Raw genomic sequence first — 15,118 nt, 5'->3', positions numbered from 1 at the left:
GTTATGTTTACAATATCGAATACCTTGATAGTTAGTAGGAAAAGATCATCGCAAAGCTCACGACCGGTGATGGTAGTCGTCTATCATTACCATAGCTTCAACTAACCATAGGTTTACCTAACTAACCTTCTTATGACTTATTAGGACACTTTGAATAAAAAAATCCTGAGTTGCAGGTTGCCGAACTTAAGTGTTTGATTATCAAGTTGATCCTTTGATCGTTGACACCTTAATCCACGCTATGGACGGAGCCCATAGATAATGAAGATATGGATAGGCCACGCCTATGTTAAATACATTTGAGGCCGCGTTCCCGGAGGGGAAGGAAATTGAGGCTCCTTTATATTGATAGTCGATACTCGAGTTGGCCTCAATTGTTCCCCTCGAAGATCAGACCGCTGATAAGACTAGTATGTCCTATCCATTATGTTATATCTTTATTATCTATGATGGAGCCATACCCAGCTCACTCGTGTAAACAATTTTAAGCACATAAAAGCGATCAACGAGTCTCTATCTACTTTATTGGTGGACGGCACTTTAACTACGGTCTGTAACGAGACAAAACCGGCGCACTCTCGTCACTAACCATTTATTCTCGCGTACCGAGTACCGCGACGCGCTCTTGCGCATCAATAACACATTACGCCCGCTGAACGCAGGAACATCCCGTTCACGACGCAACCTAGAGCGCGTGAAGAAGCAAACTTGCTTTGCGACGGCACGCCACCCGAGTTAATAAACTCATGTTCGTACCGAACCCCTCAACTTAAAACCCTTTTGAAGACATCATTGAAATCAGCATGTTCCGAACTATCGATAATAGATTTCAATGGGTTTTAAGCTAAAAAAAAAACATGGCAATCTTCAAAAACCTATTACATGTTTTACGCATCCCGTGAAAGTCATGACTATGATAAGTACCAGCCAGAAACACGCCCAAAATTGTTTCCCCGCTGAGTGCGGTATATCAGAGAGCCGGTCGATAGTAAAACATCGTTATTCACGGATGCTCAATAGTCTTTGTATCTATCTTTGATAGTGCTCAATCCCGGCTTTCCCGTTCCGCTCCGAACGACCGTGCGCTCTGAAAAAGTGTGCTGTTGTCGCTCGTTGCCCTACGTACACTCTGTGAGACGACCAATACCAGGCACCGCAGTAGTCAATCCATCAGCCGAGTCTAGAACGCCGAGCCACCGCCACCGCCGTCCGATCGTTATACTCAATTGAGCGAGTCGAGAACGCCAAGCCAACCTAACCGCCGTCCTCATCTACACCCCATTCACCGTCCACGCCGGTAAGTCACTATAAAGTGTTACCGTGCCATTGTACGAGCCGTTGTTATTGAAAGTACGCCGCCATCGAGAGCAGAGCATACTTCACCAGCTACCGAACAAAACTGTGAGTTATATGTTCGCATTCCCACCCCTTTATGTAACCCCATTAAATATTTGTATTGTACACTCTAATGAGTTTTATGCATCCCGTGAAAGTCATGACTATGATAAGTACCAGCCAGAAACACGCCCATAACAACAATTTCCCCGCTGAGTGCGGTATATTAGTGAGCCGGACGATAGTAAAACATCGTTATACACGGATGCTCAATAGTCTGTCCTGGCTTTCCCTTTCCGCTCCGAACGACCGTGCGCTGTGTAAAAGTGTGCTGTAGTCGCTCGTTGCTCTACGTACACTTTGGGAGACGACCAATACCAGGCACCGCAGTAGTCAATCCGTCAGCCGAGTCTAGAACGCTGAAGCATCGCCGCCGCCGTCCGATCGTTATACGCCTCTGAGTAAGTCGAGAACGCCGAGCCATCGCCGCCGCCGTCCGATCATTATACTTTATACTCCACTGAGTAAGTCGAGAACGCCGAGCCACCGCCACCGCCGTCCGATCGTTATACTCAATTGAGCGAGTCGAGAACGCCAAGCCAACCTAACCGCCGTCCTCATCTACACCCCATTCACCGTCCACGCCGGTAAGTCACTATAAAGTGTTACCGTGCCATTGTACGAGCCGTTGTTATTGAAAGTACGCCGCCATCGAGAGCAGAGCATACTACTTCAACAGCTACCGAACAAAACTGTGAGTTATATGTTCGCATTCCCACCCCTTTATGGGGTTCCATTAAATATTTTTATTGTACACTCTGATGAGTATAATTAAAATATTGTTATACAAAACATTTGAATTATACAAAACTAAGATGATGAGCATATTGGTTCAAAACATGATATTTCAATAAATAAATACAATTTATTACCAACCAATTGCGTTTCATTACAGGTCCCTCAACTTACTTAGGCAACCTTGAGGCATTTCCTTTTAGGAAATTAATTAAATCCTCAAACATAACTCTTAATTCAAGAGTTTGTAACTAATACAATCATAATATAATATGAGTATAGTACATTTAGGTAATATTTTTTATAATATTTACTGTTAGTGAAATATTAAGTTTGTATTTCTAATATGATATATGTTATAATATTTATGGACGACACTTGCACCATAGCCCCTCAATATAGTAATGTGGCGACCCCACACATCTCTTTTAGATAAATGATTAAATACTTAATCAAGTCTTCCAATTTACTAAACATTGAAGAGAGACTGTGTGAATTAACAAAATTTTTGGTATGAAATGTTTATTTGAACACCTGTTATAATGTATTATATTGAACTTAAGTTAATTTTTTATAATGTACTATAGTAAACATTTGAACACGTATATTATACATAGATTTCAAGTTTGATTTTTTTTAGTTTTTTTTTTTTGAAAGTTACCCACCTACTACAATACAAAACACTTTATTTTTATATTTTGAAGCAATATATGTTTTGGATTATTTACATTTATATAAACTAAATTTCAGACCTATAATTTAGTATTTAAAGTTTGTATGATCAAAGTCGTGGAACCAAATTTTATCAGACTCTACTAGAATGTTGTAGTTAAATTAAACTAAAAGTATAATAAGTATAATAAGTATGTGGAATAACAGTACCTAACCTTCTATGATAATTTGTTATGAATATAATATTTTAAGTAATAGCTCAAATTTAGCACTTTTACGGTACTTAATACATTTTCCTAATATTTTAACAGAAATGATGGAGCTAAAAATATAGAAATACCTATATTATGTCACGGTCCATAGTTCATAGTTTTGTTTCATGTTTGGCTTTTATGATTTGTTTGAACTATTAATACGTATTTTTTTTGGGAGATCTCTATTATTACAACACCGTTACCAATATTTTTATTTTTTTTGTTTTTTTTTTGGTTAGTTAATATAATTGCATGTTTTCATGATTTCTTAGTATTTATGCTTATTTTCTTAAAATGTTTTTATATTTTTGGTTCATCCGTTATCTACCTACATACCTACCTACCAAGTATGTAAATAAAGAATTTTTTTTGTAAACCAATTTAAATTATAATTTATTAATTTAAAAAAATTTTAATAAAAACGCTTTCATTCAGTATTTTTTTGAATTTGAAGTGCATATTTTTGAATATTTCAGTGCATATATTTGACTGTTTTTAGTGCATACATGCAGGCAAATATTTAACACTTTTTCATTGCATTAAATTCATAGCCCTGCTAATTACTTTTACTTCCAATCATAATACCTACCAGAGTTAATGTTAAATGTCAAATTGTCAACAATCAACTACTTCTTCAACTTGATAACACTAGTAGGATGTCAGATTTTTAGCGCACCATTTATTTCTCTCTCTGACCCAATCATTTTAGGGTTTTCTTAATCGTACATTTGGTATGCTACGCGTGGGTCAAAGATGGAAAACAAATAGTGCGCTGACATCCCAACCGGCAACAAGTTTACACGAGTGAGCTGGGTATGGCTCCATCATAGATAATAAAGATATGGATAGGACGGTTGCACCCAAAAACCGCACACTTTTGATTTTAGCCCTAAAAAGGTCGATAGCCAAAAACCGCACAGCTTAACGGTCATTGTATAACAAATTACCGTACATTTATAGTGGGTTAAAACCGCACACTATTTTTAGTGAAAATAGTGAAAAGATAAGATTATATGATATGTACTATATGTACTATTGTTTCAATTTTGGGAAGAATTTTTGCGTGACGGAGATCGTATAAAGTTTTTAAAAAAACGTCGGCAGTCGGTTTCAACCAATCAAACTTTGAAAGTTTTAATTTTTTTTTAAATTAATATTTAAAATTTTTTAATATACCTATACATTTTTTGTTTTACATATTTTTTAAATTAAGATTTTAATATATTGAATTTATATATTTTTAAGTTGTCATTTTTTTAAAATTGATATTTAAAATGTTTAAATAAAATTTTAAAAAAAATAGAACAAATTATTAATTGTACATATACTCATGCGTTTTTGTTTATCGACCTTTTTGGGGTCAAAATCATAACTGTGTGGTTTTTGGATACGACAATTTCTAAAATTGTGCGGTTTTGACCTGTATTTTATCAAAAGTGTGCGGTTTTTGCAGTCAACGGATAGGACATAATGGTCTTATCAGCGGTCTTCGAGGGGAACAATAAATTGAGGCCAAATAAAGTATACTTATATCGAGTATCGACTATCGACTATCAATATAAAGAAGCCTCAATTGCCTTCCCGTCCGGGAACGCGGCCTCAAATCTATTTAACATAGGCGTGGAATATCCATATCTTTATTATCTATGGGCTTCATCCATAGCATGGATTAAGGTGTCAACAATCAAAGAATCAACTTGATAATCAAACACTTAAGTTCGGCAACCTGCAACTCAGGATCTTTTTATTCAAAGTGTCCTAATGAGTCATAATATGGTTAGTTAGGTAAACCTATGGTTAGTTGAAGCCAAAGAGTCAATAGGGCCTTTGCAATTCAAGATATTTTCCTACGTATTCGGCATTGTTAACATAACTATTCTACCTTTACACTTTTTCTTCCCCCGTCTCTCACATCTATATACAGGTTCAGCCACTCTCATTCCACACCTCCATATGATCGGTATTCTGTCTATCCACCTCTTCTTCAGTCTTCTCGTCCATCATTTCTCCCCTAAATTAACTTCTATAGCCACTCTCACTATCTCTTATCATACAGTGACCGAACCACCTAAACCTATTCTCTCTTGTTTTCACTACAATATGTACACTACCCTTAATTAATTAATTTCTTATTCTATCCTCTTTTGTACCTTAACACCTTACTTATTATTCTCATATCTGCTACTCTCACTCCACTTACCTACCCTAACCTTACATTTCTTTTTCATCTTTCCCTTTCATACACCAAACATTCTGAAATCCTGTTGACCCATTTCCTTATCTTCACCATATCACACACTTCCTAATTCCTATTCACTCAGTCTCTAGTTACCTACAAGTCATCGTACTTGATTATCGGTGAAAATATTTAAATATCATTGAGCGAATTCCCTACTCGAAAGAATTGCTTAAAAAAATATCATACCTCACCAATTTTCTAATTTTGAACACGACTTTATTGATAGTCTGAATAGTGTTATACCAGTATAGTTACAATACAAATATTGAAAATTTTCGGGCAATACGTCCCCTGATCAATTAACTATAATAAAAAAAAACCTACTGAGAAATAAGAAAATACATACCCCGTGACGGAATCAAAATCTGCTACGAAACTTAGTCTTCGAAACACTGAAACGTTCACACATTTCAATCGGCTTATGATATATTATTCCCAGTTTGAAAATGTTCACTGACGAATGCCATTTCTGAAATAACACGCATCTTATGCAGTAAAATGTTCTACAATATTCTAATGACCTATGCGTTACAGTCTACAGATATTATATAAACCTACCAATAAATACCTAATATTAATTTTTATTACACAGAGTTTGTAATTTTAAATGTTGTATTCAAGGATTTATTAGTTTTATTTTTATACCTAACAAAAATTACATTTATTCACAAGTCAGTTATCAACTAGAACTCGACTACGAGTAAGAAAGCGTTTGGATTGTTCGGACTGGCGTATAATTTATTATTATTATACATTGCGCCTTTGGTAGGCAGTAGTAAACGTATATGCTTCTACGTTACTTAATTAACAGATTTTCCGCGACAATAAATATTTAATTAAAGTCTAAAAAGTAAATATAAGACCAAAATAATATAAAAACGTAAGTTACGCATAAACATCGACTCTTCCAGTGAAACCTAGCTGTACTGCAGCACACGCTGTCGTCGAAGAAACAGCTATCTTCATCCGTCTACATCTTGCTAATTGAAACTTATCTAGTATACAATATTAGTATCTTTATGATCTATAATATATTCTGGTGTTCGATGAAAAAGATTGAAATAAGATAAAAATACATATTTTTTTGGTTTTGAATATGAAAGCTGTGAGATGATCGATATGAATTTTGTGAGAAATCTAAACGTACTAGAAAACTGAGACGAGTGTGTTGAATGAAATAAATTAAAAAATTGATTAACACAACAATCGCTTTAAAATTAATTTAATTCAAATAATGAGATGAACCTTATTAGATCATTTAAATTTTCCAGAACAAGCCCCCAGTTGTTGGTCGCATGCCAATTTTAACCATATACTAGACCACAAGTTTATAGACATTCTATAATGCATTCTGCTGCCGGTGGCCCTAGACACTGTTTGGGAAATTATATTTCTTTAGTAATTAAATTACGATACGAATTATAAGTTACGTAGGTACTTGTCCAATACTCGACTACCAGAATTTAAATTAAAGAATGTGATATACCTAGGTAACATATCGATCGATTCTAAAACAGAAACTTAACCTAGGTACAAATAATATCACAATATCAAATAGTGAAATGTGAAAATTTGAAGAAAATTTCCTATAGGTATATCCCGTAAAACCCCCAAAATAAAACGTACGTTTGAAGTGTTCTCTTAAAACACAAATATTTAATGCTCATATCCCGTATGCATAGAAAATGTATGTTTCACATATAACGAAAACCAAAACTATCGTGACGGAACTGAATTACGAATAACGTATAAAACAAAAATAATCGTCACCAAGTGATAGGTATAATCTGCTATGTACTTACAAATCATATTAAATAACATTAATCATTATGTATTTTCTTATTTTGTTAGGTAGGTATAAAAACCTACCTTCCTACTTATAAAAGCATTACCTAATCATTGATTTAAAATTTTAAAAATTATTCTACTATAACAATAAATTAACAGTTGTAGGCAAAGTATTATAATTTAAGGTATTTTTCATAATATCCTAATTTTTGTACACCTATAACAACTGGAATTTAAAAACTACTCTACGTCTAGCGGGTATATAAGTTTGTCTGACAATAAATATTTACATTAGGTCTACCGCATCAACAGAGTAGTAGGACAAAACTTACGTAATTATTTATTCTTCCGGCGAAACGCGTTCCCTTCGAGTGTATAATATTGTCTAGTGTCAGAGCTGTGCATCTCCGCCAAGGAAAATGCAGCGCGCGTCTTCATATCTCCGATCCAAAAGTTCAGTCTGGAAGTATTGAGATTAATGACATTTATAAAAATAGGCACCTAGTTTAATAACCAGAATGGAACGAAATATGTGAGTACGTATTGGAATAGCGTTCGTCTCAGACAATTGTCATTTGCCATAGATTATTTATAATTATAACCTCACCGTCCTAATCATAGAAAATATATATATGGTCCTAACCGATAGATGATGGATATTTTTACATTATCTTCAAAAAAACATTTATTTGTTTCTACTAGACGCAAATGCGGTAAATTGAATTCAAATTTATAATATTGATAACGGTTTTTTTACTTGGTAACCATTTAATTATTACTTGGTTTATAAACAATTCTAATTGATATAAAATAGTAATTATATAAAAATAGTTTTATTGATCCCAATATTTAAAAATAATGTTTCAAATAAAATAATATAAAAATTTAAGAAATACCTATTAATTAATAATATGTTTTACCTAAATAACAAAATAACTAAATAAATTCGTGTTTTTTTTTAAACATTTTCACGCCCCCCCCCTTACGAAATTGTGTCACTTCTCCTTAGAGTGGTGCGCGCCCCTTAGGTTAAGAGCCCTTGAAATAGTGCATGTTAAAAAATCAGCCATATCCTCCCCCCCCCCACCCTTTGACAAAATCATTTGACTCATTTAGCTACTTTATGAATTAGGAACGATACATTGAACGTACAAAACTGTACCTACCTACATAATAGTTATCAACCTATTAACCCATCAATAATATATTATATTTTTTATTGTGTACACTAATCGATTGGTATATACAAAATAACGTTAAGTTATAAATAGGACGTGGATTTAAATGCATTAAAAATAAGAAAAATGCCTTATAATACGGTTTAATGCACTTATATTACAAAGCTTAATAAAATGGCCAGAAAAATTAAAAGTCCAATTTAAACGAATATAAAATAGAATTTAGATAAGTGAATAGGTAGTGTATTCGTTATATTTTGAGTTTCATTATAGCACATCAGTCGATCAGATGCTATTTAATATTTTAAAATAAAAAAATTCGACAGTAATTCCATATTGGCAAGTGTTGTTTTCTATAACTGAAGACTGAAGTTATAGTATCGAACATAATGGGTACGTAAAAAAATAGAAATATAAGAAAAAAAATTACCTTTATTTAATTGTATTTAATTTTTTTCTAATAAGTTTTTATAAAATTGACTTTATCCCATATAAATGTTCTAATTTCATTTTTCAATTCGTTGATAATATATGAAACGAATTCTTTGTTTGGAAAGCAGTGTTTTAGAAAATTCAGAAAATGCAGTTTATATTTAAATATTATAAATAATAATTTCTGATGCATTGATGCGGATGAGTGAGGGGGTGGACAATCAGCCGAACCGAAATCTAACATCTTAAACACTTAATATAAACAATTTTTCACACACGCGTCATGGTATGAAAATAAAAAAATATTTATAATTTATATTTATACCGATTTTCTACCGAAAAAATAAATTACTTTAATCTCAATATTATTTATTAGTTAACGATATCTTTGCTCAGAATCGTTTTTCGTTTGTTAGTTTTGTATTTTAATAATTTATACGTGGATATATTATTATTACTAATAATTATAGTAGTTGTGTTTGTTTTATTTCATTAATTTATTTAGTACTATACCAATAAATTATATATTAATTAATAATTTTTAAAACATTGTGTTCAAAAAAATAAAAAAAAAATGAGATTTTAATTAGTCTTGTAATGTACCTACCTATATTTAAAAAATAAATAAATATAATAATAACTGTTAAACTTTTAGGGACACAATAGGTAACACATTCGTGTATGTAGTATTACACTATTTATGTAGGTATATTTATATACCTATACGAGTATATGAGTAGGTATATTATTCATAAGTGCGCACACGTCAGGATAGGCAGTTGACCATTCCGTGAATATACTTTTATGTGTACATGGTTATACATCTATAATCCCTATGATATAGAATATAGATATTAGGTGAACAATAGAAGTTAAGTATGTGACACTAAATTAATAGTTACCTATAACTTATACCGTTGTATTTGGAAAAAAAATTACCAGTTATTAATTAAACTTGTATCTTATGACTATTATCAGTTATAAGTCATAACATATATTTCTATAAATTAAACCAAAATATTTATATATTTATATTAAGTACCCTGTATAGGTATGCACCTATTAATTATAACTATTCTACAAACAGGGACTGGAAAAACGACGACGGCGTTTATATCTCGCGTATTTTATACATTTCTAGTCCGGAACTAAAATATGCGCCTACAACACATGGATAGCACATTTTTCGTTACATTAAATATTTGTTTTAAGTCTTAAAAGTAAATTTAAGCCCCAAAAGAATATAAAAACAAACTTACTTTAATTGTCGACTCCTTCGGCGGAATCCGTGACGTGTGTGAACTGCGACGCCCATGAGGAAACGCTCCAGAATACAGCCAGAACTTAGAATATTGTGATTTATGAAAAATAAAATTATACGAAACGCAGTAAGTTTTTTGCTCAAATCTTCTTTGCTTATTGAAATTTTAGAATTTTTAAGCGACTGTGTCTTCTGCAACGACTTTGAGATTTGCCATAGATTAAATAAATAAATGATAGATATCATACTAGGTACGTCAATATGATGAATCCACGGATATAATATAATGCAACTTTTTATATCAAAGAGTTCTGTGATAAGGAACAATTTGTTCATTGAAATTTGATATGACAATAAACCAAAATAGTTTATAATTTTGAATTTGAATTATAATAATATGATATAGGTATTATTTAAATTATTATTTTCGTTTATCAATTTAATTATTGATTAAGGTGGTGAATATATATCAGAAGCACAAGAATATTTTTATAAGAGCATATTGTATTTTATAAATTATTAAATAAAAATGTGATTACTGGGTTTTAGAGTTAACATAAAGCCATAAACGTATGCAGTAAATTCATCAAATACTATATTAGCAACTATATTTCTAAAACTCCAAGTCTATAATTTTAGATTCTGAGCGGATCGATGACTGTATTAATTTTACAATGATGTGTGTTTTTTTTTTTAAATATTTTTAATTATTTTTTCTTGTGGTCTGTGTATACGATAAGTATTCGTAATAAAGATTCAATTTTCATATATAATATTATATTATAGGCACTCAGTATGTAATCATATGTTTATTTTTAGTTTAATTTAATTGTAGGTATTTAGTAAATAATAATAGGTATACGAAATTGTGTTTTCGAATAGCAATTTATTGTTTGTATTAATACCTACACCATAATAGGGAACTAAAATTTTGTAAATGATGTACAAATGTATTTTTGGTGTTATAAGGCTGCTGTAAGATCAATTTATGAGAATCCTTGCATTAAATTGTTAGGATTATTTGATATGAATAATTATTTTATTACATATAGGTTTATTGGTAAGTAAGTACATATTAGTAAGTCGATCAGAAACTATATTTACACTGAATGTTAATAGTAAAAAGCTATTAAAAAATCTATTATTTGTATTTATTTGTTAATAATAATTAAGACTTAAATATTAGCAGTAATCTTGTTCCTTTCACAAAATGTTTTTAAATTATTTTTAATTTAATTTACATTTATCCCAAAGTGATCTCTGAATAATCATTCAATGATGAATTTAATAGTTACATTCTCGGTTACATTAATTGGATTATAAATTAAAATAAACTACAGTTTCCAGCTTCTACTAAAATATTATTTTATGTTTTTAATTTTTTAAACGCAGTCTGCACCTTGTGTTGGTGATTTTACACGTAATATAATAAAATTGATACTAGTGATGAGTAGGTAAGTATACCTTATTGTTTAATCAAATTATTTACACGATTATTAACTAAAAAAATATCTATGAAGTATAAACATCCGCATTTCCATTAACTATAAATTCATAATTGTATGAGCTATACATGTTACATATATTTTTCGAAAAAACTATTTAAAAAAACAAGAATAATTCCTATTTGATGTCACACGGGTTGATCTAGCAACTGACTGCTACGACAACTGTGAAATTTTTTTAAGCATAATACGTTTTGAAAACGTCCAGAAAAGAGTTTGTTTTAAGACTGTCTGTCTTGATAACAACTAATTTAATTTAGAGTGTATTGTTATATTATATTATAATGAAATTAATAATTATAGTAAAATATATAATTGCAAGACATTTAATACCTATATCTATAGCCATCTAGGGTATAAGCATAAACTACACTAAAAAAGGTGTAAGTATGCCAATAAAATATATGAGGTGTATAATGTATTTATGTATATAAAAATATAAAATATAAAGATTAATAACATTATATTGTTTTAAATACTTCGCGCAAACCTAAGGTGATACCCGGCGTATAGTATAACATGCAAAAAGGTGCGTATTAAACTTGGCGTGGTGAAACGAAGACGGTCTCGCGTATTTTATACATTGCGCTATTGGGATTAAACTTATAAATGCTTCTACGTCACGTAGTTAACAGATTGTCCGTGGCAATAAATATTTAATTTAAGTCTAAAAAGTAAATGTAAAATAGTAGGTAATAATATGAAAACAAACTTACTCGTAAACATCTACTCTTCCGGTGAAACGTAGCTAGAGTGCCGCCATCGCCGAAGAAACAGCTATCCTCATCCATCTTTATCTAATCATCTTACTCCGATGAGCTGAAACTTGAAAGTATCGAAATATTTTATGAAAATAACATGATCAAACGAAATTTGCGAGTTTGTGTTACAACTTGTCCGGTTTAACGAACTGTCCGTTTATATTTGTGGCCTATTATTTTTTTGTTCACTGAAATCAAAATATACAATATATTATATTTATAATACAATAGTATTGCTGAAATTATTACAATTGTTAACCGTCGCCGACGAATTTCGACAGTTGACGATTGCCATAGATATCATAAAATATATTATTTACTATGATAAATCCAAAGAACTTATATATTATTATTAAGTACTCAGCAAACCTATACGGTATATTTATAAATCGTATGTTCTTTTACAGAAATCTTTGTGATCTGCAATGCGCCTATTCTGGTTTTCTATTTCAATTATAGTTCGCATGCCAAATTTAACTATACAAACTGGTCCGCAAGTTTATAGACATTCTAATACATTCTCCCGCCAGTGCCAATAGACAAAGTGTTTGAGAATTCATAAAAATTTTTCTTTTTAAATCTAAGATTTGAAAATGTAATATAAGATTACTTATAAGTTTGTCTACCTTTATCAAAAAAAAAATGTCTACAAGAAAGTCAAATTAAATTTTTATGAACGTTTGAAATTCATATTTTTACAAAATTTGATATTCACTCGATTTCTCATGTAACGATTTTCTTATTTTGTTGTAATTAAAAAACGTATGACTGTAGATACTTGAAAATTTCACTGAATGTTTATATTAGCATTTTCTATACACGATAAAATTTTGAAAATAATTTGATTCTTTTTGAGCTGTTTACGGACATAGTCAGTTTTCAATTATTTTAGTTTTTTTTTTTATAAATATCAATAAAATTTTATTTGTTGGGTAAAAAAGCGTGAAAATTTAATATAAGGCTGCTGATATATCGTTCTAATAAATATAAAAAATTCTATAAATATTAAAAATACATAGGCTCAATTTTTATTCATAAGCATTTAAAGTTCAAATTTTGACAACATTTATCAAATTTATAATTTAATAATTATTTTGTAGTTAAAATTTTATAAAATGTTCAACTTTTGTAGCTGAGGATTAAAAATTTAAAACAAGGTTCCACGTAAATAGGTTATATATAAATTACTTTATTCATTATAATATCATCAAATATACTTGGTAATATCATAGGCTGACGGACCGTTTTCGCTCAGAATCGTTTTTCTTATACAATGATATTATATCATTGAATTCAAATTTAACACCATCCGTAATGGATCTATAATATAGAACTCAATTTTATTTTAACAATAAATACTTTTTTTAATACAGTGTTGACTTTGTAGATGGGTAGTAATAAATTAACTGTACATTCAGGATTACATGCATTCAGGTGAATAATTATAAGATTGCAATGATAGATGTAAGATGTAAGATGTATTGTTGATTCATCAATACGATGCTGGGTGGACTTGAGGACTCCCCATGTTCAGCGTCGGCCGGTTTTGTGGCACAGCGGAAACTTCGTACAGCTGACTGTTCGACAAAGACACTGTAATATTATTTGAAAAATATTATTTCTACTTAATTGTAATAACTGGGTATAATGAGTTTAATATTATATTATATTAAAATAAATATTAAGTACCTATATTATCAGCTTCTAATAATTGGGACGTCATTTTTGTAGATATTGATCCGGACAAAATGATGCTGGCCCAGCGCTATGCCACGGTTTATGGCGTACCTATCCGATGAAATTGTTGGAGACTCTTTCAAACTGGGCAATCTGATAAACGGTGACGTGATCGTTACTTCGCGGCCATCATAGAGTAGACCAGAATACACAAAATGTAGGTCATCGGGCTGTCGGCTGTATGTATGATAAAGTCCTGGAAGTGGGAATTACAATAGCCCCTAAAATGCTGTTACACCTCAACCTTAATAAAAACAAAGAATGATTAAAAAATGGCAACGGAATTGGCCAACAAATCTGAAAATAAGTTTATGGACAGATAACTTCTCAACGTAATATTATGACCGATCCAATAATAACTTTCCATAGGTACATCAGACCTATGTGCGACGGCTGCTCACCAACGTATCGACATCCACCAGGTAACTTTGGTAAGTTTTCAAACTATACCGCTCATTCTTGCGGAATGCTAAAGAAAATTAATTTATTAGATAAATATTATACTATAACAATTTTTAAATATAGACGTTTTCAACTCACAGTTATGCAGATGGATGTCGACCGGTTTGGGAGCGACGTCTGATACGCCATTGTTCTAATGAATTCAAACATAAATAAAATATTATTATAATATTTTTATATGTATATAGGTACGGTTAGGTATATTAAATTAATTAAGTAGATACTATATTAATATAGTCTATTAATTATTTTTTTACTATGCTTTTATTGTATTAAAATATACACAATGACTTATAACTTACATTATTGGACCGGACATACAGCAACGTCGAGTTAAGGTACCTGTCCATAAACACATTTTCATCAGCAAAATATAATATAAAATATAAAGTAAAGAAATGCATAAAGAAAAAACTGTATTTATTCATACAATTTTGAAATCAAAAACATTAGAACAAGATAATGCTTTCTTGATAAATTAAAAATATTTGAAGATTTTATTTGTCATACGTTTACATGGCAATAGTAAAATTCTATTAAACCTATTAGGTACGTAAACAACATTTATTAATATGACAAATATTTAAAATTTCAAAAAAGGGGGACTCTCGTGTTAATACCCCTCACTTTGTTTTTTGGATAGCGCTGGGAGTTTTTGTGCAAAAACGTCGGAACCTGGTGCATATTTCTGCACAAACG

At 30.9% G+C, this 15,118-nt stretch overlaps 1 long non-coding RNA gene across 1 annotated transcript in view; it reads left to right on the top strand.

Moving 5' to 3' along the window:
• Window positions 1-14,819, top strand: part of LOC132950103 (uncharacterized) — a 28,389-nt gene extending 13,570 nt beyond the window's left edge. The window contains exons 2-3 of the long non-coding RNA XR_009665181.1: window positions 13,952-14,388; window positions 14,483-14,819. This is a non-coding gene — a long non-coding RNA (uncharacterized LOC132950103). The remainder of the gene's footprint in view (window positions 1-13,951; window positions 14,389-14,482) is intronic.
• The last annotated feature ends 299 nt before the right edge of the window (window positions 14,820-15,118 follow it).

This window comes from Metopolophium dirhodum, chromosome 8 (genome assembly GCF_019925205.1).
Source record: "Metopolophium dirhodum isolate CAU chromosome 8, ASM1992520v1, whole genome shotgun sequence".
Lineage (NCBI taxonomy): Eukaryota > Metazoa > Arthropoda > Insecta > Hemiptera > Aphididae > Metopolophium > Metopolophium dirhodum.
This window is presented reverse-complemented; position numbering and strand designations above follow the sequence as displayed.